At 42.9% G+C, this 26909-nt stretch overlaps 1 protein-coding gene across 25 annotated transcripts in view; it reads right to left on the bottom strand.

The window, feature by feature from the left end:
* Nucleotides 1-26909, bottom strand: part of MAPK10 (mitogen-activated protein kinase 10) — a 254583-nt gene that overhangs the window by 174901 nt on the left and 52773 nt on the right. For 12 of the 25 annotated variants that reach the window (XM_078394527.1, XM_078394540.1, XM_020805388.3 and 9 more), the window contains exon 2: nt 7675-7883. The exons of the other annotated variants lie outside the window; for them this stretch is intronic. The gene's annotated coding sequence lies outside the window, so the exon portion shown is untranslated. The remainder of the gene's footprint in view (nt 1-7674; nt 7884-26909) is intronic. 25 annotated transcript variants of the gene reach the window in all.

A 26909-nucleotide genomic window follows, 5' to 3' on the forward strand; every position in this document is an offset into this window, starting at 1 on the left:
AGCGCAGACAGAATTCTGACTCTTGTCCTCTGTAGATGCTGGCCCCAGAGACTGGTGAAACATCAGGAATAAAAACCTTCAGAACACAGCCAGACAGACCGGAAAACCCACAACAACCATCATATCCCGGCCGTGAAAGCCTTCTAGAATACACTAATACAAACCTTGAAATCCCTACACAATTTAGGACCTGCTTCTCTGGAACCTACCACGCCAAGGTGACTGAGAACTAAAACTTGCAGCGGAGGCCAAATATATATATATATATTTATGTATATATAATTTGTAGTGATAAAATTCATGCATAGTAGAAACACAATCTTCTCAAAGCCGGGTACCCTGACATTCTTTTCATTCTGTGAGGCTTGTAAGGGCTCTTTATCTATTCATTTGTTAAGATTGCATCCTGCCTTCTTCTCCGAAATCAAAGAAGCATAGATGACATGGCTGTTAAGAGATTAAATATCCCAGTTATCAGAAATTCAAATCATTTTAGCAGTTTCACTTCCCTAAAAATATAAGTTAGTGGGAAAGAATGAAACCGTTCATACTTTGGGTGCCCCTTAGAAATATTAATATTTATTTATTATTTAAAATATTTCTATGCCCCCTTTCTTCTAGAGGATCCAAGGTGGCTTCATAGAGTTACTTCGGACAGAAGCATCAGTACAAAAATTTGAAACTGGTGTGGTTCACCGGAAGAAATCTTGGGAAATTGCTAGAAGTCCAAGGAGGTGATAGAGAAGGAGCAACCTCTGCTGCTCATTCCCAAAACCACTCAGACCCTTTTCAAGTGTTCTGAGACAAGGCTGACCCAAAATGTGTTGCTGCCTGAGACAGCACAGCAAATGGCATTTTTCCCCTCCTAATCTGTGATATGTAGTCCCCGAAGCCAACCAAGTTATTGTGGTCCCAGAAACTGTAATTCCTTAAAAAAAAAACCCTCTGCTGATATGTCTATAACTAAATGTTTGCTACCCTTTTACATTGCTCAACAGCTTCTGCCTGACATAACCACTTCATTTTGCCTAATGGTAGGGCTGGTCCTGTTGTAAACAAAGTGTGGCTTCCATCTTCAAGAGGGCACATGCCGAGGTACCATCCCCGTCTTTCAAAACCCTCCATCCCACCCTGGTTCCCAAGGGGGATAAGAAGCGTGCAAAGACATTACATTTTGAAACTCTTATAATCAGAAGATACAAAGCTACTTTACTGATGTAATAAGTACATTTTCTAGTTATTTCAAACATGGCCTCTAAATGCTATTTTAAGAGGCATTTTGACAGGAATTTCTCAAGTTTTATGCTATTATCAATCCTATGCTTCTCTTTAAAAAAGAAAAGTAATGGAATGCAACGGAAAAGTAAGGTACAATAAGTAATATAATGAGTTGCCTTTTTAACATTATAATGAGTAATGACAAGAAGTTATTCTTCAAATACCGTAACAAATAATTGCAACAAATTACTACTAAATTTCCCAAGCTTTAAATATACCTAATTTCTTACAGTGCTCCTTCATATAATATTAGCTGTATTATAATTTGTCCCAATATCCTCACATGTACTATTTATACCTTCACTGGGCAATTACTATGAGCAACTTTCAGTCTGTTGATGGGGAAAAAGGGAGTACAGAAAAGTAATAATAAACAGATGATTCCTAAAAGCATGATTGGCAATTGTTATTGCTTTTACAGCCATTTTGAAGAACCAACGGCCATGAATCTACACCAGAAGATATATATTCAACCTGAATATGGGATAGAAATTGGAGCTTGACACATACATGGGGGACTCTACTCATATCAGGGGTCTATTTAATAATAATCTTAGAACTGCAGACCTGGAAAGGACCGTATGAATCATCGATTCCAGCCCCTGTCAAGGAGGGATAGTGGGGAATCAAACTCCCAACTTCTGGCTCTGTAGCCAGATGCCTAAACTACTAGCTCTATACTGTCCAAAGCAGGTATTGCCACAGCACTGGGGTATAAAACCGCCTAGAGATATTTTGGTCTGCAACACCCAAAAGCCCAAGATAAGATGGTCAAAGTTGTGGGAATTGGGCTCCCAAGCACCTGAAATGCATCACTTTTTCTGTTCCTAGGCCGACAAGGGCCTATTCTAGGCCCACCAGGAGGTATCAGGAACAAAACCTGTTATCTGGATGTAGAGCATGTACTCTGCTCCTCAACTAGGTAAAGGTTCCCCTTGACATTTCTAGTTCAGTCGTGTCCGACTCTAGGGGGCAGTGCTCATCCCGTTTTTCAAGCCGTAGAGCCAGTGCTTGTCCGAAGACAGTTTCCGTTGTCACGTGGCCAGTGTGACTAGGGAACACTGTTTTACCTTCCCACCAAGGTGATACCTATTTATCTACTCGTATTTGCATGCTTTCGAACTGCTAGGTTGTCGAGGAGCTGGGACAAAGCGACAGGAGCTCACTCCGTTGCGTGGATTCGATCTTACAACTGCTGGTCTTCTGACCCTGCAGCACAGGCTTCTGCGGCTTAGCCCACATCGCCACCAAGTCCTCAACTACTGCTCTTCAAAATGCTACAGCAGTATCTATGTTAGAATTTTAAAAGGGGCTAACAAAATCTGAAACAAGTATACTGTATAATGCAAAAGTATAACAGGAAGCATTCAGCTCCAGAGTCAACCACTCTTGATGACCTTGGCAGTTTCCATGGAAAGGGAACACACAATGCTCCAATTTATCTAAAACTGAGATCCTAGGGTAACCCGTCAAGTGAGTAATCAGAATTCCACTGTACATGCACTCATTCTGGCAGGGCAGATGAGTTTACACAAGATAATTGAACTGCAACGTCCAGTTCAAGCATTCGCAATGAAGTTTGATGGTGTACTTCCGAGCAAACTAATAGCAAAACAGGCAGAATCCGTACTGCAACATCTCCCTTCTTGCAGGAAATGCAAGGATGACAAAAAAACATATTTCTAGCACACTCATCAGAGTTCTTACTTTGACAAGAGCAATGTTTGTTCAAAGCCACCCATTTTGGGCACAAGTTTTTGCTTTGTTTGTTTTGCACAAATTGCCCAAAACTAGGACAAGTGCAAGGGGTGAGTTACTTCCATAGATGTTGCATGAATTGCAAGGACATTAGTGCAGAGAAGAACTTTTTTTGTCCCACTCTCAGTTGGCTGAGAACTTTCACAAACATTCAGTATTCTTTGTGAGGCATCCCATTGTGCTGAGAGAGGTCAAATCAAATATAGCTAGTATTCTTTTTACTCCTACCTCGGACCATCCGTCAAAGGACTGAACAATTTGTGGTCTATAATATCAAAATATTTACCCTGCTTGTTCTATCATTATACCGTTTCAAGAGCTTTTACGGTGGGGAGGGGGGACAGGACCTCTTAAAGCTTTAAACAGAAATCTTGTCTGCACCCACAAGAACTTCCACATGCAGTAACTTTCCTGTGCCTGTGTACCATTATTCCCTTGCTCACATATGGCTCAGTTCCTTGCACTGGTGTTTCGCATCCATGTTCAAGCTGTTCATCCGCATCCCCTGACAGTCCTCTGGGTACCAGCCATGCATCTCCCTCCCCTCTTTTAGCCTACACATTGACTACAGGAAAAGCAGTCTTACTAATGAGGCCAGCATCTGTTGATGCAGAAATAGGCAGCATTTCAAGTGACACACAGTTCTTCAGTCAAGCAGTAATATAAAACTAGGCTGTTCCGTTTCAAAGTGATGCACAAGCAAGCCTCTCTTACCTTGCCTCTAGCTTGTCGCAGATCCACAATGGAGGGGGGGGGGGGGAACCCAGGAAACTATTTTTAGCAGACAATAGCATGCCATTACAATTTGCCTAGTACACTTCTGATTACAAATGATTTCTGAAGTAACTGTCTCTGAGCACATGGGGTTTCACAGCTGCTAATAATACACTTTCAAAAATCTATGCATGATCTTATAAGCAATGCTTCTCCAGATGCTAAAAAGGTAAAACAATGGTTGCCATATGCTGAACTCAAGGTGGTGGTATGATAGTATTACATCAGTAGTACATATTTGCAGAGGAAAACTCAATTCATAGGTTGCTAATTAGAGATGGGCATGAACGGCCCAGAGTTTTGTAAGCCGCCCACAGTAGGGGCATGCTCACTAAATGGACGGGTGAGTGTGTGTATAAATTTAAATAAATAAACCACCGGTTCGCAGTTTGTGCTGATTCGTTTAGTGGCCAAACCGGTGTTCAGCGCTTCCTAGCCCCACCTCCTCCAAAGGGTGTCCAATCAGAAGCAGTGCCCAGAGGGAGCAGGGCGGGGAAGCCAAGGTGCTTCCTCTGAGTGGACACCGGTCAGAGGGGACACTGGGATAGGAAGTGTCAGACACCTGTTCAGCCACTAGCTGAACCGGGGGTTCTTGTCCATCTCTATCGCTAATCTAAATGGCCCTTTGAAGTCTCCTCTCTTTCTACATCCTCCATTGAGAAGTGGTCTTATCATCATGTTATCAAAATACTGAAACGGACTACCCCTTCCGACTCTGTCATTTCATTTTAATAATTAAGGAGGGGAGCTTTAGCACATTGAAAGTCAAGAGACTTCTTGGATGTTGTGCATTCTTAGAGATTCTCTTTTATGATTACAGGTCTATATTGCCTGATACAGGACCCAATGAGGACTTCAAGTGCTGCTTAACCCTGAATACTGACCCCCCCCCCAAGTTGGGAACCAAGGCATTATAAGAGTGTACGTGAACAATAATATACATTCACAGGTTACCAGGGCAGTTCGGAAACTGCCTCTCCCCCATGGAGATACAATTGCATGCTGACCTCCTGGCACCCATAGGGAAGCAACACATAGGTTAGTCAAATATTTCTGACCCTGACGATGGCACCCTCTCCTGGAGGGAACAGAAAAGCTGGCAGGGGAAGGAAATTTAGCAGAGCTTGGAGGGAATTCACCTCTTGCAATTTGTTGTTTCAGTCATTAACGACCATGAAAGAACTTTGCTTTTTTGACTGAAGAAACATTATTTTTCCTTGCAACATGAATGTTTTCTTCCTCTTTCTTTTATTTAATCCCAAATTCCACTTTCTTCCCTAGTTCTTTTCTCTCTCCCTTCTTTTAAATCCAAATCCAAGTCACATAGTTCCTCTTGTTAATGATTCAGTTTTCAGTGTGCAAAAGTTACTGTAGTAGAATATCCTAGCACTATAACCTTAGGGCATTCATGCAAATTACATCGTTAATGCATCTGGAAGCTGTTTTTGTTTATTGATTTATTTCATCTCCATCTCCATTTCTTACTAGAAAAATAGCTTTTTCTCACTTCCGACGTGGCTCCCTTTGCTTTCAGGGAAAAGGGGGGATTCCACTGGAAACATGAATTGAGATGGAAAACAACCTCAGTCAGGAAGAGAATAGATCTTCCACCTGGAGGTGGAGGTGAATGGAGTCTCAGGTTATGATGACCACCCAACTACCCAACTATAAACCAGCTTCCTTCTTGTTACTTTACTTGTGAAGCAAGATGGGCACTGGCATGTAAAATGATGATTTTGGCTTCTGGTACAAAGAAACAACGGACCCAAGAAGGAAATGCTGTGGCCCAGCTATGATAATTCTCTGGATGTTCCTTCTGAACCCCCTGAACATTTCCCCCACCCTGTTTCAGGACAGGACAGGACAGTAATGAAGAGGGGTGGGATTTTCAGATTTTGTGGACTATACCACAAATACCACAGTTCTCCATTCTGGAGTCCCACCTGCTTTGCGAACACAAACACATAAATGTGATGCACTTGGGAGAAAGGCCAAATTAGAAGGCTTGGAGGAGCAGTGGACCCAATCTCTGCCCAAGTTTCTTTCTCAGACAGAAAGCTCCCAGCTAGCACAGGGGCAAGAACAGGACACCTAAGCAAACCTCTCTAAGCCTCAAAGCCTTTTAATTTTGGTCATTTCCAGGTACGTACATCACATTTATGTGTTTGTAAAGTGTCTGCAATGTGGACAGAACTCCTAGAATGGAGAATTCTGGCTATTTATAGTCTAGAAAATCTCAAAATCTCATCCTTAGTAGAGAACATTTCCCAGTTACAAGTAGTGAAGTAAAATGTAACTGGCAGTCAAATCAACTTCTGCCTGTGGCATGGAGAAGTGAGTGCCATCTTTTTTTTTAATTTTTTTTTTATGTTTTTATTTTTTATTTTTTGCCTCCAGAAGCAAAATAACTTGGGTCAACCAGACCTTCATTCCACACAGATTGGTTTCTCTTTATCCCTTTGAACCATGGATTTCACATAATGCAGAAACAAATATTAGATGCTTAAGATACAAAAACAATATGGAAAACCTAATTCTCTAGCTTTTAGACATCCAACAACCTTCATTCTTCTTTCGAGTATGCCAGTTTGCTAAGCAATCTGGAATGCTGTAGTTTAATATACAATTTGATTGATGGGGTAGCCTGCAATAAATCAAGCCAATCTGGATTTCTAGTTAAGATCACAGAAGGGACTGGGGAATGTAAACTGCTTTGTTTGCAAGTCAACTCCCTTGCAATCTGAATTTGTTGTGAGTGCTGCCTTTATCTAGGTAAAGTCCCTAGTCACTCCCTGAATTATTAACACTGTTGTTGTGGAAGCACACAGTTCAAGCTCTAGAAGTAGCTATATTCATAGGAATGCAGGAAGGTGTCTTATAGTGAGTTAGTTCACACTGCTCCACCTAGGTCAGCACTTTCTACCATATAAGTAAAAGGTAAAGGTTCCCCTTGACATTTTCAGTCCAGTCGTGTCCTACTTTAGGGGCCGGTGCTCATCCCGTTTTCAAGCCGTAGAGCCAGCGCTTGTCCGAAGACAGTTTCTGTTGTCATGTGGCCAGCATGACTAGGGAACACCGTTTTACCTTCCCACCAAGGTGGTACCTATTTATCTACTCTCATTTGCATGCTTTTGAACTGCTAGGTTGGCGAGGAGCTGGGACAAAGCAACGGGAGCTCACTCCGTTGCAGGGATTCGATCTTACGACTGCTGGTCTTCTGACCCTGCAGCACACAAAGGCTTCTGCGGTTTAGCCCACAGCGCCACCACGTCCCATTTCTACCATATGGACTCACCAATAATGGAAAGTAGCTTCTAGTGTTTTGAGGATTACACCCGGCATCATTTGCATGCACATATTGGTGAGATAACGTACCGTCTACTCATCACTTTCTTTCTCAAAAAAAAAATACTAATCCTGTTGTTAGGGCACGGATAAGCATGACTACTTCAGCCAAAATGAGCAGATGGCATGTTAAGAAGAGCATCGTTGCAGTGGCCAGACTTTGAGACAGCTTGTTCAAGGAACTCAAATGGAGGCAGGTCACACAATCAATGGAGCTTCTCCTCTCATTGTGTCTGTTTGATGTTTTGTCCTGAAATGGCTAGAGCTATAAACTGGAGAGCAGCCTGAAATCACTGGTTATATCAAAAGAAGTCGGAACACACCGAAAAGGCCACAGCACTAGTGGCTCGTCCGGGGTGGTGAAAAAGAAAGTGGTACAAAGAAAGCCTGCAGGAGGAAAGATTACAAGGAATATAGAAGTGCAGAGGATTAAGTACCGGATGGAATACAGGTGTACAAGCAATGCATAGATCATATAGGCAAAAGTCACCTCTATCCCTATGGCAAAAAGAAGCATACCTTTGTGTCTAAAGGCAGGAAAAGGAGATCGACCTTTAAAATGATGGTGCTTGGCCACCTATGGATGGGAAGACTTGAAGCTCTGTGGCTAAATGCCAACTCCTCCTGCTGCTCTCCCTCCTTAGGTTCTCTTGTCTGCAAAGTCTCCGCTTCATCTGGAGCTCAGAGAACAGGCAGTGCAGGGAGTGTTTTGATCCCCAGTTTCACACCTGCCAAACATTTGAGAAAGCAAGAGAAGTTGATTTAAGCTCCTCTGCCTGCCCATCCTACAATGTTAAAAAAAAAATAAGAGTACAATCATTACATAGCACCATAAATATACATTTCATATTTTCTCTCCCACATTTCTGCTATCTTTCCCCAAAGTGGCATATATTCTGGGTAGATATCAGGATTGCATAACGTATGTTGGTTTCTACCATGACCTCAAGCTCCACAAGCCAGTGCCAAATTCAAAATTTTCAGGTGAGGTAGTTGAACCAACTTCATCTCCAGATACAAGTACAAAACCTCTTAGAGATGGGCACAAATCATGGTTTAGCATTACGGCCCAGTTCATCACAGCACCCACACAGGTGTTTAGCAAATACCACACACTTATCTCCCCCACCTTCTCAGGCAACTGCCCACTCATCGGCAAGAGAGCACATCCCTTTAGCAACCCGTTGGGCAAATACTTACGCACTGGTAGCAGCTTCCCTGTCCAATGTCCTCGTCTGAGTGGGCTATATCCTGAGGAGAAGGGGGATGGAAGCGTGTGGTACCTGTGGAACACCTGTGCAGGCGCAGAACTGGACTGAACTGCTGAAGTGTGGTTTGTGCCCATCTCTAAGAAAGACTGAAGCTTCTTATAGGTTACCTTCAGAGGAGAGCGCCATTGTGATTATTAGACAACTGAAAAAAATCAGAAACCCATCTTTGACAAATTCTTCAACTATTTCCCAGTAGGTTCCGATCTGCCTTCTGCCTAGCCTTGGTAGTATAATTCAATAATTAATCCAATCTATATTAATGATATTGATTTTTGTACCTTATTTATGTGGATTATATTAATCAATTTTGCTACATCTACAAACCACTTAGATAAAAAAAAATTCCTTAGCAATGTACAAACAATGCTGAATCATTTCTAATAAAACACCGTATAAATCTTAATACAATAAAGAGGAAAAGAAAGGTGGGGGAAAATGCCATTCTTACCATCTCCAAGAATAATTCTGGGCTTTACTTTCATTTCATTCTAGGGTTTAAGCCAAAAAACCTCTATTCATATAGAAATACTCTCTCACACAGCCAAATTTATTTATTTACTATTTATTTATTTATTTTAAATATTTTTACCTTGCCTTTCTCCTAAAAAAGATGCAAAGCAGCTTACAGTATTTAAAAAATATTATAAAAGCTAAAAACAATAGATTATTACAGTATTTTAAAAGAATTACCCAAATATATTTAAAACTCACAGATAATAGTATTAAAAACTCATTAAAACAACAAAAAAATAAAATATACCCGTTTAAATAAACAAACAAAACCTTAGTCAGCCAATCCCTAAAGGATATCCAGTTTGAAAGGAAAGGTTTTTGCCTGCTTCTAGAAGGACAGCTTGGCCTCTTGTGGGAAGGAGTTCCACAGTCTGGGAGCAGCAACAGAGAAGGCCCTCTCCCACGTTCCCACCAAATGCATCTGTGACAGTGGTGGGACCAAGCAAAAGATGGATGATACTAAAACCCAGACAGGCTTATATAGGGAGATGCAGTTTTTGAGCTAGCCTGAACTCAAGCCATTTACGACTTTAGAAGTCAAGACCACCTCTCGGAATTGTGCCTGGAAATGGACTGGCAGCCAGTGGAGGTGGGTTAGGTGATCCTTGTAACCAGCCCTAGTTAACAATCTGGCTGCAGCATTTTGAACCTGCTTAAATTTCCATACACTTTCCAAATACTTTAAACATGTTATTCCCCACCCACTTACCCAAATCCCCCTTTTAATCTTTCCTACATCCTTCCTTTCTTTAAATAAGTCCTAAATGTGGGCCACAAGTCCCCCGGAAAGACTCCTGGAAGTTTTAATCATGTTAATTCTCTTCTATAGCATGCACAAGAGTTCCAGGTAGGGACAGCTCACTTTTCCACCATCCAGACTATTGTCATATAGAATGCCCTAGGCTGAGGACAGGACATGGTTCAAGGTTCTGGGGGGCTTTACAGAGTTTTTGCAACCAAACTAACTGGAGTTTGTTTCACTGAAAGAAGAGGTTCAAGAAACACTAAAAGAAAGGTAAATTTCCAGAAGCCTTTAGGGATGTCCCAAACTTTATTTCAAACACACACACACACAAAGACTGACATTGAGTGTTTTGTTGTTGCTGTTGTTTAGTCATTAAGTCTTGTCTGACCCCATGGACCAGAGCACGCCAGGCCCTCCTGTCTTCCACTGCCTCCCGGAGTTGGGTCAAATTCATGTTGGTAGCTTTAATGACACGGTCCCACCATCCCGTCCTCTGTCGTCCCCTTCTCCTCTTGCCTTCACACTTTCCCAACATCAGGGTCTTTTCCAGGGAGTCTTCTCTTCTCATGAGATGGCCAAAGTATTGGAGCCTCAGCTTCAGGATCTGTCCTTCCAGTGAGCACTCCGGGTTGATTTATTGAGTGTAGCACTCAGTAAAGCGACTAGATGAAATAGAGGACTGTATTCCTCCTCCTCTAATAATCTCAGAACTGCAGAGCTGGAAGGGACCCTACGGATCACTGCGTCCAGCCCCTGTCAAGCAGGCCCACTGGGGAATCAAAAAGACCCAACGGCTCGGTCTTCAGCCAGATGCCTAAATCATGCTAGTAGTTATGTGGAGGAGGAAATTTCAGCAGGTGTAGATTGTATTAAAAGCAGATATCTCTTCTTAGCAACTACGAAAGGTAGAGAGAGTCTTTCCTTGTTTTTCTCCATGGCCACCCTAATGCTAATAGGCAATATGCAAATCATTTTGAGTATCCAAAGCATAAGAAAAGAGGAATGGTATTAATAGTGATTTAGAGGCTCCAGAAAACAAGTAATAGAGTGAATCAATTTGTGTAAAAGAAATTACCAAACTCTAAGACTTAAAATGTCTAAAGAAATATACTGAATCTAAATAAACAGGAAGTATCTGCTCTCTGACCACTTCTTTCTGCTTTTGTTGTTGCTGTTGCTACTTACTGGAAGGACGTTACCAAGCTGGAGAGATAAACAAATCCAGGGAGCATTTCTCTGAAGCAAACACTGGCCTTGAAAAGAGAATTTCCCCAACATTACAGGAAGGGAGGAAGGAATGGGTTAAATTCTCTCTCCCCACCTGTCCAGGTTCCATTCATGAACAGAGAGACAGAGAGCACTCCCCCACTGAGACAATCTGCATGATTCAAACACCTCCTGATCAGGTTTGAAGATGCATTGAATGTCACATTGATGTATGCTTCTTTTGGAGGAAAAGGAAATACCTGTTCACAGATCACCTACCCATCATCTCTTCTAAAGCTTGTCTGTGTAATAGCTTTACAAATCCTTCACAATAGGACTGGACAGCCTTCCTGATTTTGCATTAGGCAGACTTCCTCTTGGCTAGGGCAAACCGAATTAAATTCATTCTATATAGTGCAGATAACTGAGCTGGGCAGAAGTAGAAAATGGGCTGTACTAAGCAGAAAGGAAATGTTTTAAAATGCGCCAAATGGTGATGGCTTTCTGAAATAACCCAGTGATCATCCAAAAGATGTTTATGTGGAAGGCCAGGGGAGGATCCCGATGTTACCGGCTCACTTCCAAGTACAAATAGGCATGCCGGACATGACTGCATCTTGAAATCGGCCAATGTAACCCAATGGCATACACTGGACCTTCTGCCTATATGAAAGTAGAACTCAATTGACCTTTTTGGCATTCAAATTTTTCCAAAGCTTTTCTACAGAGTTGCTTGCACTAAATACTGCATATCTCCAGATCCACACATTTAACTAAATAATTACTGTGACATATCCCAGTAGAAATCAATGTGACAAACCCAGACCTACTGGGATCTATCACACAGTTACTAAGCTGCCACCAACCATTCCCTATAATAAGTCACACAGACCAGGGATGGATTTTTAAACAACAAAAGAATAAGGTTTATTTTAAATACAAACAGGGTAAATAAAACAATCAGGTGAATAAAATAAAGTAACGTGGCTTATTCTCACACACACAAGCATACAGTTTGGTTCACCTAGAACCTTTAACTTAAAGCACAGACCCTGAACCCATCAGTTCTGGCTAACCCACAGACCCCTGAACCTTTCAGGCTGGTACTCTGACACACAGTAGTACCCTGTCAGACACCCAGACTCCCACAACAGCTTCTTCTTCCCCAGCTGCTGCTTCGTCCCAACCCAGTGTCTCACAGTCTGTCTCAGCATCTCCCTTCACCACACAGGCATCACATATTTATACAGTACAGCCCCTCCTCCTGATGTCCCGCCTTCCACTCCCCATAGGATGGAACTTTCCCTCCAAACCCATGACAGACAGGTAACATCAGTGCTGTTATGTAACACCTCCCCTCTTTAAAAGTTGTTTTGTAGGGGGAAAGCTAAGGTGCTTTTCACCAAAAAAAACAACCTGTATAAAACATACAACAACAGTTATACATACCCTATAATACTTACATATACTTACACTCCAAGTTAAACATAGCAAATAGGCATTTCAAACATTTACCATATGCATTACATCAATTTTACCTTTATTAATACAAACCAATTTAAAACCAGGTACATTTTAACTTTTTGTTTTCATTATATACATATAGTCCATGTTCTTTCGCCGTCTTCAGTCTTCAGGTCTTCTTGATAAGGCGTCAGCAACACAGTTCACTGACCCTCTGACCACCTTCACTTCAAAGTCATAGTCCTGTAAGTTCAAAGCCCACCTCATAAGTTTGCTATTGTGGGTTTTCATCGTCTTTAACCATTGCAATGGTGAATGGTCAGTACACAGAATAAAATGTCTTCCCCAGATGTAAGGCTTGGCCTTCTGGATCGCGTAGACTATGGCCAGACACTCCTTCTCCACGGTTGCCAAATGTCTCTCACCTTTTTGAAGTTTCCTACTCAGGTAGGACACTGGATGCTGGTCACCATTCTCATCCTCTTGGCACAGAACTGCTCCTACCCCGCTGTTAGACGCATCGGTGTAGATGATGAACTCCCGGTCGAAGTCTGGAGCACGCAGGACAGGATAGTTGATTAACGCCTCCTTCAATCTCTGGAACGCCGCCTCACAGTCGCTGGTCCACGGGATGCGGTCATCAGCCTTCTTCCTCGTCAGATCGGTCAGCGGAGCCGCAATCTCGCTAAACCTCGGGATGAACTTTCTGTAGTAGCCCACCAACCCAAGAAATGATTTGACTTTTTTCTTGGTGTTGGGTCTAGGCCAATCACGAACAGCTTCTATTTTGGCCTCCAGGGGTATTATCATTCCTCCCCCTACCATGTGACCTAAGTATTTTATTTCTGGGCTACCCAGCTGACACTTGCTGGCCTTTACTGTTAGCCCTGCTGCACTTAACCTCTGCAGCACTAACTCCAGGTGTACCAGGTGATCTTCCCAGGTATTACTGAAGATCCCTATGTCGTCAATGTAGGCCACTGTAAAGTCACTGAGCCCTGCCAAGGTCTGGTCCATCAGCCTTTGGAATGTGGCTGGTGCATTTCTGAGACCAAAGCTCAGGACTCGAAACTCATAGAGACCAAAAGGGCTGCAAAAGGCAGTCTTTTCTTGATCCCTGGGATCAATTCTTAATTGCCAATATCCCTTTACCAGGTCCAATGATGAGATGAACCGACAACCCCCTATGGTTTCAATCAGGTTGTCTAGCCTGGGCATTGGGTAGGCATCAGGAGTGGTTACACGGTTTAATTTCCTGTAATCGACACAAAACCTAATGCTCCCATCAGGCTTGTCCACAAGGACTATCGGAGAGGACCAAGGACTAGAAGAGGGGACGATTATGTTCTCCCTAAGCATTTCGTCCAACTCCTTCCGCACCTTGTCCTTATAGGGTCCCGTTACTCGGTATGGGGATACTGCCTGCGGGGGTGCATCCCCTGTGTGGATCCGATGCATCACTCCCTTCACTATCCCCGGCTTGTTGGAAAACACCTGTTGATATTTACTAAGCAGCATTTTTAGTTCTTGCTGCTGGTCTTGGGTGAGTGCAGGACTGATCTTTACCTCCTCTGGGTTGTATTTTACTTCCCCTCTACCCTCCCAGAAGGGCAATTCCGCTTCCTCACTCTCAGCTGCTTTTATAGCAAATAGAACCCTCTGTTCCCCTCTGTAGTAGGGTTTTAGGGCATTCACATGAACCACCCTCCTTGCTTGGTTCTCCTCCTGCTCTATTAGGTAGTTCAGGTCTGACATCTTAGAAATGACCCTATATGGTCCTGCCCATTTGAGCTGCAGTTTATTCTCTCTGCAGGGCCTAAGCCAAAGCACTTCCTCCCCTGGGTCAAAGTGCCTCTCTCTAGCTTTGTGGTCATACCATGTTTTCTGTCTGACCTTCTGAGCTTGCAGGTTTTCTGCTGCCAGCTCTAGATTTCTCCTTAGGTCATTCATCAAGGTGTCTATGTATGTTACACCGTCTTGTGGGTCATCCTGGGTGATCTGCTCCCAATTTTGTTTGATCAAATCAAGGGGCCCTTTCACTCCTAAGTGTGCAGCCAACATGTCAGAGTGACCCCTCTGTAAGATCATGGGGCGATACTTTTCAGGTACCACCAGCTGACTTCTGTCCCCATCTCCCCCTTTTGAGATATTCCTCAGGGTTTCTCTATATAAAATCCCCTTTTTCTCCAGAAATCTCACTGGGGTTTGAGGTGTTAGCTGGGCGTCAGTCACCTGTTCAAAACACTTTTGGAGAGTGGCGTCTGCCTTTTGCTCCTGTCCAAATCTGCTGTCTGTGGTTAAGGTTTCCACCACAGCTTCTGAACTCCCCTCTGCTTCAGTCTCTGGCTCATCATTACCCCCCTGAACTGTCCCTGTGGTGGCTTGTGAACGTGTAATCACTAGCACCCGTTTCACATGTTCAGCCAGGTCATTTCCCACGAGCACGGCTGCTGGCAGAGTCGATGAAATCGCTATCCGCCAATCTCCCCTCCAGCCTTGAAAGTTGACAGGTACCTCTGCTACTGGCAGAGAGATTATCTGCCCCTCAATCCCTGCCACCTTCATGCTCTCATTTGGGATTATAAACTCCCTAGGGATGATATCTGGATGGCACAGGGTTACCTGGGAACAAGTGTCCCGCAGTCCCCTATACTGACGGTCAAGTATTCCTACGTCCACCCCTGCTGTCTCAAACAACTGAGAATCTGTTTTTATCAGCAAGCAGCGCTTCACCTCCATAAGAGGACCATTTTCCTCAGCCTGATCAGCAGAGGTAGCTGTTCCAGACTGAGTAGTCATGGCAACAGGCTCCCTCTGTGACAATGAGCTTTGCTCCTTCTGGACACAGAACACAGCTTTTGGCTTGGTCCCACTAGCATTCTGAGGCACCATTCCTTTTAGCTGCTTTAATTTCTCACACTCTGAGATCAGATGACCCTTTCCCTGACAGAAATAGCATTTTCTGGTGTATTTTGATTCTCTCTCCTCTTGTTTGGGTTTTCCCTCCAAATTCTGAGGGCTTGGTTTCATGTCTGAGGGCTTCCCTTCACCATGGGCCCCTCCCCCTTGCTGGCTTTTCCCTGGTCCCTGAGAGTACTTGCTGTAGGCTTCTTTGGGTTTACCCACAGATTTCCCCTCACCCAAGGGCTTTCTTATTTGGGAGATAAAATCCGCGATTTCTGCGGCTGCTGCCACAGATTTCGGTTTCCTTTCCCTCACCTGGAATTTCAATTCCCCATGCAGAACTGAATAGAACTGTTCCAGGGCTATCAAGTCTTTAAGCTGTTCATAGGTCTCTGTCCCCTCCTGCGATAGCCATTTCTCAAGCAGCCTCACCAATTGGGCCCCCACTTGGGTAAAAGTCTGTTCTGGCTTCTTGGTAAGGGACCTGAATCTTTGTCTCAGCTGCTCTGCATTTATCCCATGTCTTGCGAACACCAGTTTTTTAAACTCTGCAAAATCTTTCATCCGTTCCTCAGGCATCTCGGCATAAACCTCAGCCAGGCTACCACTGATTAAAGAACGCATGATGGTCATCTTCTCAGTTTCCCTCACTGAGAAGTCCACAAACGCTCTTTCCACTAAGGAAAAGAACACCTCAGGACAATCTCCCTTGTGGTACACAGGGAATTTCTTCAGGTCAGCCTTAGACAGTTGGCCTCCCTCAGAATCCCTATTATTATTATTGTTCTGGTTCATCATTTCCAGTTTTCTTAACTCATACGCCATCCTTTCTTTTTCCAGAGCAATTTTCTCTCTCTCCATTCTTTCTTCCCTCTCCATTCTCTCTCTCTCTCTCTCTAATTCAAATTGCCTTTGTTTCTCCCTTTCCTCTCTTCTTTCTCTCTCTAATCTTTCCTCCATTTCCCTCACCCTCAGTTCATGCTGTTGGGCTAGGAGTATTTTTCTGAGTTCTGGGTCCTGCTCTCCTGTGCTGTCACCTTGCACTGAGCCAAATTCATCCTCAGAACCTTGGTCAATCTGGGGGTCTTTCACCTCACTCATGTCTGCTACTTGGCTTCGAGTCAAGGGCATACCCCCCCTCAGAACAGGCTGCTTTAAAAAGTCAAGCCTCAAAATAAAACGACCACTTTTTTCCTTTTACCTCAGAACCAGCTCTCCCTAGAGATTGCTGCTGTTCTTCAGCACTAAAGTTGCAACAGTATCGAGTCAGAGCCTACCCCCCTCTGCTGGGCCTCTCAGCTGGCAAGCTAGCTCACTGTTGCTACGCAGATTTGCCTCAGCTTTTCCCGCCAAAACTAGGCTGCCTCAGAGCACCTAAATCTAAGTCTCCCCAGTTGGCACGTTCTTCTACTAGTGCACCTCCCCGTGAGGTACACCTAGAAGATTACCTACGCGCCTCAGACTGTCCCTGACTAGACCCCCCTTGCTCTGGGCACACTTGCCAAGGCTTTGCTGGACCGCTGGACAACTGGACCAGTCGTATCCCACACGCTGGACACCAATCAATGTGACAAACCCAGACCTACTGGGATCTATCACACAGTTACTAAGCTGCCACCAACCATTCCCTATAATAAGTCACACAGACCAGGGATGGATTTTTAAACAACAAAAGAATAAGGTTTATTTTAAATACAAACAGGGTAAATAAAACAATCAGGTGAATAAAATAAAGTAACGTGGCTTATTCTCACACACACAAGCATACAGTTTGGTTCACCTAGAACCTTTAACTTAAAGCACAGACCCTGAACCCATCAGTTCTGGCTAACCCACAGACCCCTGAACCTTTCAGGCTGGTACTCTGACACACAGTAGTACCCTGTCAGACACCCAGACTCCCACAACAGCTTCTTCTTCCCCAGCTGCTGCTTCGTCCCAACCCAGTGTCTCACAGTCTGTCTCAGCATCTCCCTTCACCACACAGGCATCACATATTTATACAGTACAGCCCCTCCTCCTGATGTCCCGCCTTCCACTCCCCATAGGATGGAACTTTCCCTCCAAACCCATGACAGACAGGTAACATCAGTGCTGTTATGTAACAATTACTATATTATAGTATAGTATAATTACTATATTATATTACTGTATTAAATTATTTTACAAAACAGGAAGACATACCAAATGGCCTTGGAAAACATATATTTTTAAGACTACAACTCCCAGAATCCCTCAGTGAGCATATGAAAAACAGTAACATTTCCAAGATCACCAGCTGTTGTTTTTTTCATTGCAGAAAAACAAGATGGAAGGAAAAAATACTTAAAAGATGACTAAATAAATGCCTCATATGTGTGCAAGTGCAAATGCAGTACGCATACACAGACAGAGATGCATAAATTTCTCAGCCATTTCTACCAGAGAGAACGGTTAGGAAATTTATCTCAAAGACATACATCGAATGTCAAGTCCCAATTAGTTTGAATCAATAGAACTTATGAAGTCAAATTTTGAGAAAAAAATATTTATTAAATGGGTCTCCCCTGATTGGGATTTAGGCTAACTAGCTCCGAATCTTAAAACAAAAGGAAACCATTCACTCACACTCCACTTCTACAATATCACACTATTTCTCTCTCCCAGAGTTCTAGATATGGCTACCAAGTCTCAATGTTGCAGGTGACATCCCAGGAAATTGCTATGCATCATCACATCTCCAGGCGGGGAGTGGGGAATTTCAGGGTGGATCGTGGTGTACCAGGAAAGCATCTGCTTTTATTGTGTGGGGTGGCCTTGACTGTGTAGTTTCTCACTTGTTAGGAAACTAGCCAGATTTGTACAACCTTGTCCCCCTCTTGCACAAACTTGTAGGTGTAGATGTATGTGTAGCCTACAGAACTGCTAGTTAAAACAGAAACTTCTTGAAACAAGAGGCGTCGATGTCTAACCTTCATTGTACCAGAACAGAAAGGAATAGCTAGTAACAAGGAAAAACAAAGTCTTCTTGGTCAGATGATTAAATGAACTGCCATGATATAGGAATGTGACAGGAAATGTAACTCCAGATATTTCTGTTCAGGGAGGACTGTGCTCAGGATAAAGAGAATGTGATTTGTGAGACATAAGCCAAGATGAACCTTCTGGACTAACGTGTAGAATTAAAAGGCATCACCAGCAACTCTGGGCCACCCAAGAGGGCCCAGAGCATCCCAGTACAATATCTCCCAACCCATTGCACCTCCACCGCCATACTGGGGCCATGCAGTTCACATCCCACTCTGCTTTCTCACAGCATATTCATGTCTTACCAGAGTGATTCCTCCATCTGATTCAAGATCAGAGGAGTCCCAAAGTAATTCATGTCTTGCCTTCATTGCCCGGAGGGACTGTCATTCAGACAGCCGAATAGTTCTGAAGGCACAGCACAAAAGCAGGAGGAAGAAAAACGACGAAACCCTGGAGGCTGAGAAACTCCGAAGGATTGCAGGGAATGGAAAGAGAACAGAAAGTGTGCTTGTTGAGCCTGGGGGCTGGGGTGGTGGTGGAGAAAGCTTCCTCAAAATAGAAAACTCAGAAATTTGTGCTTTTTAAAAAAACATTTGAGAATTCCCTCCAGAAAGAATCGAAGTGGAGGGAAAGTAATTCCTCTGACCTGCTTTTCTAGCAAACAATCACATATTGGAGGGGCTTCGCATCATCCAGTTGGTAGCACAACCTTGCAGAGATGGTGACATAACCCACCAGTTGTGTTTGGCTCTCCATGGACAATTTAAGCGCACGACCATGGTATCAGACCAAAGAATGAAGCAGTTATACCAAGTAGTGGGTTTGGGGAGCCATTAAGGGCAGTGCCCCAAATGTGTGGGTTGTTATTTAAATCAGTGGAATGGATGCTACTGATTTTTTACTTTAGCAAATGGGGGTGTGCAGGGTTTGGAAATATGGCCCAGGGGCACATGGAGCCCATTGGCCTCAGGTCACCCATCCCTTCACTAATCGGAGGCTTTGGTGATTCATAGGACAGAGTGATTGGGGCTACTGTCTAACTGTCTACTTCTAACTCTAACGCTACTGATAGATTGACCTAAACAGAATAAAAATGGTGGAGGGGGTAATGAGACTTTGGTCTTGGTCACACCAGTAAAATGTCTCCCTGTGGTTATCTGACCTTTTAATCACGTTCCTGCTGTACTTAGAGGTCGGGTGGCATTTATTCCAAGATATGTATCCCAAGGTGTTTTTTGGTTACCAAGTCATTTCCTTCCAATTCAACAAGCGCCTAGAGCTTCTGATGGCCGTTAACTAAACATATCAACACAAACACCGTGGAAAAATAATTTTAAATGTTTTTTAAAAATTAAAGGAGACGCACAGTGACGACAGTTCAAAAAAGTTGCAATAAGATCATTCACACGCACAGCAACATAATTTTTTAAAAAAGATCTGGAAAAAAAAAGGAGAAGCCTCTGGCCGAGAGGGAAACGGTCCGCAGTTAGCAGCTTGCTGGGTAAATGATTTGCTATTGGCCATCTGTCATGTGACTGCAAATTTAAATTGTGAAATCAAAGGAGGAGAACTGGGAAACATTTTGTTGGTGTGCCCACCGCTTATGCCTAAAGGACAGCAGTGGGCTGTTTAGCTCTGAGTCTCTGAGTCTGAACCTCCAGGAGCTGCACAGAGCAACAAAAATTAATTAGTGGCTTAATTAATTAAAGAAAAAGGCAACAAAGTGGGAGTTATTACAAATTCACTTTGATAAATGGGTAATTTGAGGGTAGTTAAAAGGTGCAGGAGGGCCTATGTTATCTAATTTAACTGTGAATTCTTTCCAGGAAAGGAATTCTTTCCGTTCACCCTCTTTTTTTTTGGTTGGAAGGCCAAAGACAGACAAAAACAGCCATTGGGGGCCATACATAGCCCTAGGATCACATTTTGTCCACCTTTTCTCAGGGAACACTTGATGATAAGAACACTTCTCTGTGTTCATTGTTCAAGTTTTCAAACCAGGAGCGTTAGTTATCCTATGTTTAAGGCTAGGTTTTCAAGCAATACATTCAAGCCATTTGAAGCCCTTTGGGACCACATGAAGGTCAAAGCACTGGTAAATTCAGTATGAAGGAATTGCCGTTTCCCTCCACTAACCTCAGATATTTCAATACTTGAATGAGAACAAAACCTCCTGAGCTTTGTCTGCAATAAAAAATCCATTCATTGTTTGTTAGAAGACTTCTTTCAAGTTAGGAACATCATTAACAACAAGAAATTGGATTTAGAGAAGTAAACAAAGAAGCTGTCCATTTTTATTTTTGTTTTTACTTCCTCCTAGGAAGGATAAATAAAAGATTTTGTCCCCCAGCCCTCCAAAAAGTTCACAAAAAAATGGCCCAAGGCAACAAGGGTGGGGGATGAGGGAATGTATGACTAGAAATAGATTCAATAGTACAATAAGTGGGTAATAAAAGCAGAACAACAATGCACTCAAGATAAGATTTGCTTTCGCTTCTGTTATGCCACGGCACCATCATATCTTACAATGGCTCCCAAACTACTTGCCGTTATTGCTCATTAAAGATAGAAAATGGAAGGAGGGGAAACAGGTATTATGAGGAAACTAAACAAAAGCCTGAGTTAGATTAGGTATCTAAGGGGCTTCATTTTCATATCTCACAGAGACATACTAGAGCAAATCGAATTCAGCAGAAGTCAATACAATTGTCGTGACATAATACTGCAGGAATAAAGAAGCAATACAGGTCACTGGGTTGCAAAGCAGACAATATGTGTGCAGTTTTTAAATTCCCTAACGTGTGCTGGCACGGAGGCAGCTGCAGCTTTTCTCTCTACAGTGGGGTCTTGATTTGAGAACTTAATCCGTATTGGAAGGTGGTTCTCAAGTCAAAAAGTTCTCAGGTCAAATCTGCATTTCCCATAGGAATGCATTGAAAACCATTTGATCCGTATCTGCTCTTTTCCGTCCATAGAAACTAATGGGAAGCTGCTATTCTGCCTTCGACCACTAGAGGGGGATATTTTGTTTCTTTTTTTTCTTAGGTCAAGAAAGGTTCAGGGAAGGCAGGGAAAATACAGTCCAGGCAGTACAGTACCAGGCAGCCTGAAGACTGTCTCCCAATCCACTCTCTAAACGCTGGGAGGAGTGAGGAAGCAGACAGGCACCCTTTTCACTGGCCAACAGTTAACTGAAAATTCAAATTTTGCACTTTCCCTGCCTCCCACGTGGTTTTTTTTTCAGTTCTTAGCTCAAATCTAAGTATGTAAGTCAAGTCAATATTTTCCTATGAGAGCAGTTCTCAAGTCAAAATGTTCTTAACTCGAGCCGTTCTTAAGTCAAGACCCCACTGTAGTTTTAGTTCCAGCCCTGTCACCTTTCCCACTGTGCTTCACCACCACCATGCCTTCTCTGAGAACAGATATAGACCCGAAGACAGAAGAAACTGAGAAACAAAGGTAGGAACAGGTAGGAATGGCCACAGCTGAGACCCCTTGGAGACGTTCAACAAAATGGGCAGACACTCAAAAGAGTTGCCAGATTGCAGGGTGCCTGCTGGTGTCTGGGGGAGCTACTATGCTTCTCCAGATCTCTAGACGGAGAGATAAATCTAAGACTAGTAATGTTTGGGGGAAAACTGATCTGAATGTATTCTGTGCAGTTGGCTTTATCACCTTAGCATCCATCTATTTAGCACTCAATGAACAACAACAAAAAGGTTCACTTGAAGATGATGATAATGGTGATGATTTAAAAACTATGGAGCCTCTTAAACCTGACACAGTTTAAGGCCTAATCTGGTGCCTCCAGAAGGAACCTGTTGTGGTGGTACAATATCTTAACAATATTACTGCTTCTCAGGGTAGGAACAAACAAAATAGCAGCTTTGCAATCAGTTGAAGAACTGCCTTAAGAAGTAAAGGGAATCTGAGTACCCTCCCATATTGTTTTGCAGCTTTGCAGGTTACAAAGTAGCTTGCTTTTGTCTAGTGATTTGTCATTAAGAGGTAAACACCAGGCTTGGTTTGCATGTAGTTTGTGCAACATGGCAGCCATGAAGTCAGTGCCTCTAGATTGATGACACTTTATCTCCTTCTGCTTCCAAAGATGTCCTCTTGTCCCTAGCCCTCTCTAGGCACAATGCAAACAAATGCCAAGTGCCCAAGCTCTAAGTGACAGCAAGCTCCACCTCCTCTCTCTTGCCATCACTTGTGTGATAAGAAAGGTCAGAGAGCAGCAGTTGTATCTGGAGGCTCTGGAGATGAGCTGAAGTCTTCTTCCTGAGATGCAGGCCTTGATGTGTTCCAAACGATTGTAACCCATCACATGAGCCACATGAGAAAATCTTGGGTCATGCATGCTATCCCCAGGGAGGAGGTCTTGAGTCATAGGACATGTCGTTAAGTGGCACTGGAGACTCAAGTCAGACTTAACTAAGGGTCCCGTCCCCCCGAATGACTCAGACTCAACTCAGAACCCACCCACCCCTCCCTTTTATCTGGGAGGAAAACCTTGTTTTCAATAGGGACTCCGGCTTGGGACTTTGGCCCAAAGACTTGCCCAGACCCCTGTCTACCCCTTTGCCGAGTAATAGGATGTCCTGGGAGTGACATGTCCCCTGCAGCCACCATCCAAAGTACTAGAGCCTTCTGGGAAAGGTTGAGAGCATTTAATTTTGAATTATCTGGGAGAAGACTGTAGCCAAACCATTTTCTCAAAGCATTTTTTTAAATGGAATTGCTATTTCATTTGTGAAATATTTCTGCTGGGGAAAAGAATATATCCCAGCTGGGTAGAGCAGTATATTCAGGAGGAGTTGAAAAGAAGGAAAGGAAACACCGGAGAACATAGTTAGTTGTATTACAGCTGAATTTAAGAGTCAGCAGTTATTGTTGGGGATAGCGATGCGGATCAGAAACAGTAAAAATATCCAGGCAATATTGTTCTACTATTCTAAGTGCTGTTCTATATTTCTAGGAATGGACTGGAGTGAGATGACATTATCATGGCTTTATCTATATTTGTGATGGAGAGTATAGACACAATAACTGGTTTTAAAAATTATTAGCATTTGGAGTATGTGCTTTTTTCCTTTTCAGTCTCTCTCGCTGTTTTAACACAACAAATTGGAACAGAGAATTTCCATTCATTTACTCAAGATGCATAACAGAAATATTCCCACGTGGCCACCACTTACATGAACCAGGGACTGAGTCTGCACCAGCTGGTGATTTGTGATTCGCTCTTTTTCTATTCATTAGAAGGGGGGCAAAACCCATATATAGTGGAAAACGCAACCTAAATGAATTTTCTTTCTTTTCTCACATGTATTTAAGTAAAACAAGAATCGGCCTGTTCATATCCTTCCATGGACTCTACACAGTGGAACAGGGCTACAGATTGGGGCACTGCATCACAAGTTCTGTAGGATTGCAGGAAATGGAAAACCAAGTCTTCTGCGCACTTAAATTAGTAAGACACAATTGCTGATTTGTGAAGGCTCCCTTGATTTAGGAGAATTACTGCAACAGATGATGGAAAGCAAAAATTAAGATGCCTTTCCTTCAAACACTGAAGAGTACCCCAAAAACTTTCATACTTTAGCTTTGAAATCTCAAAAGAGCACCTGTTTATTTACTCTACACATCAATACTGGCATATATAGCTCGGTATGCAAATATGTTTATCTAAAATTGATTGGTTGGTTTAAAAGGAGATGATCACTCATCTGAAATTCTTTAAACAAGATGACAATATGTTCTTACAATTATCCCAATAACCACAGAGGATTAGAATCCTTTGTTTGTTTTTAATGAAAATGTTATTTCAGAATTTATATGGCAAAGATTGTGATTATTTAATCTCCTTGTGGCTGCACAGGATACTTATAATTTACTTTTTTTCTCACATTGAGAAAACATAAGCTTCCTTGTCTGTATATGATATATGTGCACCATTTTTCTGTATGTGGTATATGTGCATCGTTTTCAAAATACAGGTAGGAAACTCCCATTTTAAAGGCAACCCTACCTCTAAAGTGATTTCTAAAATCAACACCACATTACCCAGAATTTGATTTGGGCTTTTTTTTTTTAAAAGCTCGTTGAATTCTTGAGATAGATTGTGCAGACTGGGGAACATGTCAAGTGCAGCTCAATAGCTGTATAAATGGGGTGGCCTCAGACTGCAAAAACCACAGGCTTGTCAAGCAGCTGACATTACAGGAGTGGTGAGCTACAACTGTGTAAGAGGTGATTACAGTTGGCCAAATGAGATTTTCACCTTTGCCTTACATTGTTTGAAGATTAAAAATTCTGCTCCATGTGGAGCCTCACCCTTTCAGCTTTGTATCCTGAAAACCAAGGATTTCCTATAGTATGGAGAAGCTCCACATATGTAAGATGGTCTCCGCTCCAGACTATTCTTCTTCAGACAGTAACAGTGATCGGAAAGAGTGGGGCCAGAATTCTCTCTTTGTTCGCACTGTCAAAATCAACACTTTTCTTTGGATACTCAATTAGCACTATAGATAATACAGAAAACAGATAAAGGAGAGATTTTTCTGAGTGGTTGCTGCCATGCTTTGGAGTTCTGTGGGAAAAGAAACTATTATGCCTCCACTCTACTGTCCTTCAACCAGCAGGTAAAGATCTTTTTATTCAGGTAGTCATTCAGCAAGCTAGCTTCATTTGTTGGGGCATATAACTGAATAGATGCTTTTAAAAAATTGTTTGTTTATTTATTTATTTTTCTCTCTATCTTTCCTTTCTCCCTAGGTGGCTTACAAAAAGTCTTTAAAATCTGTAGGCCATTGAAAGCATACTAAATAAACATTGAAACTACAATATACAAATATTTTTTTGCAGGACGTAAAGACTATGAAACAGACTTTAAAAGTTCTCCTGTTAGGGGGATGCTCCGGGTGTGACACAGAAGGTGAGAATGAGATCTCAGGAAAAAGTGAGGATGCAGGTGATCCGCCCCTGGAGGGTGGAGCAGAAGTTGGGATGGGTTGGTGGGACCTGGATCCTAAAGAAGGAGGAAGAGGAAGATGGAGAGGAATGGTCGCCCTCAACAGGATCAGAGGGAGACCACTGGGCAAAGGCCTTAGTGGAGTCTCCTCCCACCTTCTGTGTCTTTGAGGAGAACCAGCCACTGCTGTTACTGGGGGACCCCTAGAAAGGCAAGTGGATCCACTTCTCCAAGGGTAGAGGACCCTGCAGCAAAGGCACCATTGCCTGGCCAAGCCCCAAACCACCAGCCCTGCTGTGCCCCATAAGCTGCACTGGTCAGGAAAGCACTACAACTGCCTGTAGCACATCCTCCAGAGACAGGATTTGGACTTCAGGCCCTTCCCTAAAGGGTGCTAGATCAGTGTTGTAAATTAGACCCTACCCCAGACTAAAAATGCCAGGGGCCCTGCGAACATAACTCATGCCTGGCTGAAGATGGAGTTTGACGGGGACCTGGTGGGATTAACTTGAGCCACCTTGTCAACCATCAGGACAGATGCATGACCAACTTTTGTAGCGCCTTACTTTAATAAAAGCCAGAGACCCGCCACACAGACACCCTCATACTCTAGGTGCAGGTAGTGGCAATCACACCTCCCCATCTCAATTGATTCCCCAGAAAGCCTCTGTGAAGAGAGGTTTCCAATTGTTGGTGGAAGGACAAGGGCCAACTGTATCTCCTGAGGAGAGGAGTTCCATAATCTGGGTACAGTGATAGGAGGAAAAAAAAGCATGGCACAAACTTCGCGATAGATGCATGCAAAACTGGCAAGACCAAGAAAAGTCACTTCCTTGTGGATCTTAATGCTCATGGGGGGTTGTGTTTTAAATTATGTCAACCTTAATGCTTTCATTTAGTTTATGTATTTGTATTATGAAACAGGAACTTCCTGTTAGAGCAGTACAGCAATAGAACCAATTACCTTGAAGAGTAGTTAGTGCTCCAACACCGGAGGCATTCAAGAGAAATTTAGACAACCACCTGGCAGATATCCTTTGTTTGTATTCCTGCATTGAGCAGGGGGTTGGACCCAATAGCCTTATAGGCCCCTTCCAACTTCAGTATTCTACAATTCTATGTTTCTGGGAATAAGCCACCACAAGCCCCATTCATAAATCCGTCAGTCAAAGAATCTAGTTTCCTATCACTTTGCTGCATGGATGGGCAAAATTGGTGGACTACTGTCTAATGCTAGGATCTTTCTATTGCCCACCATCCTACAAAATGCATCAACTAATCCACTAGAGGTCAAATCTATGTGCAAACTCAATGCTACCTGAACTGTCGGTTGCCTCTTGAGAAAACATTCTGAAAAGCATAAAACTGAAAAACAAAAATCAATCGTGCATTTAATTAATTCTACAGGATTTTGATTACTCCATTATTTCCCATTAACTACAAATTAACAGGCATTCTCATCAATATTTAGATTTTTTTTAAAAAAAATCAGACAGGAGCTGTCATTATTGATGAAATAGAAAACATGCAAAAAGACACACAGCTGTTACTAGTTCTTTCGCTGTACAATACTGACCAGCTTTATCAACGCAAAATGAATGTTTAATGTTTCTTCTCTGAGTTTGATAATGCATGCATATAGGTCCAGGAATATTTGTACAGTATCGTG

This window comes from Pogona vitticeps, chromosome 5, assembly GCF_051106095.1.
Source record: "Pogona vitticeps strain Pit_001003342236 chromosome 5, PviZW2.1, whole genome shotgun sequence".
Lineage (NCBI taxonomy): Eukaryota > Metazoa > Chordata > Lepidosauria > Squamata > Agamidae > Pogona > Pogona vitticeps.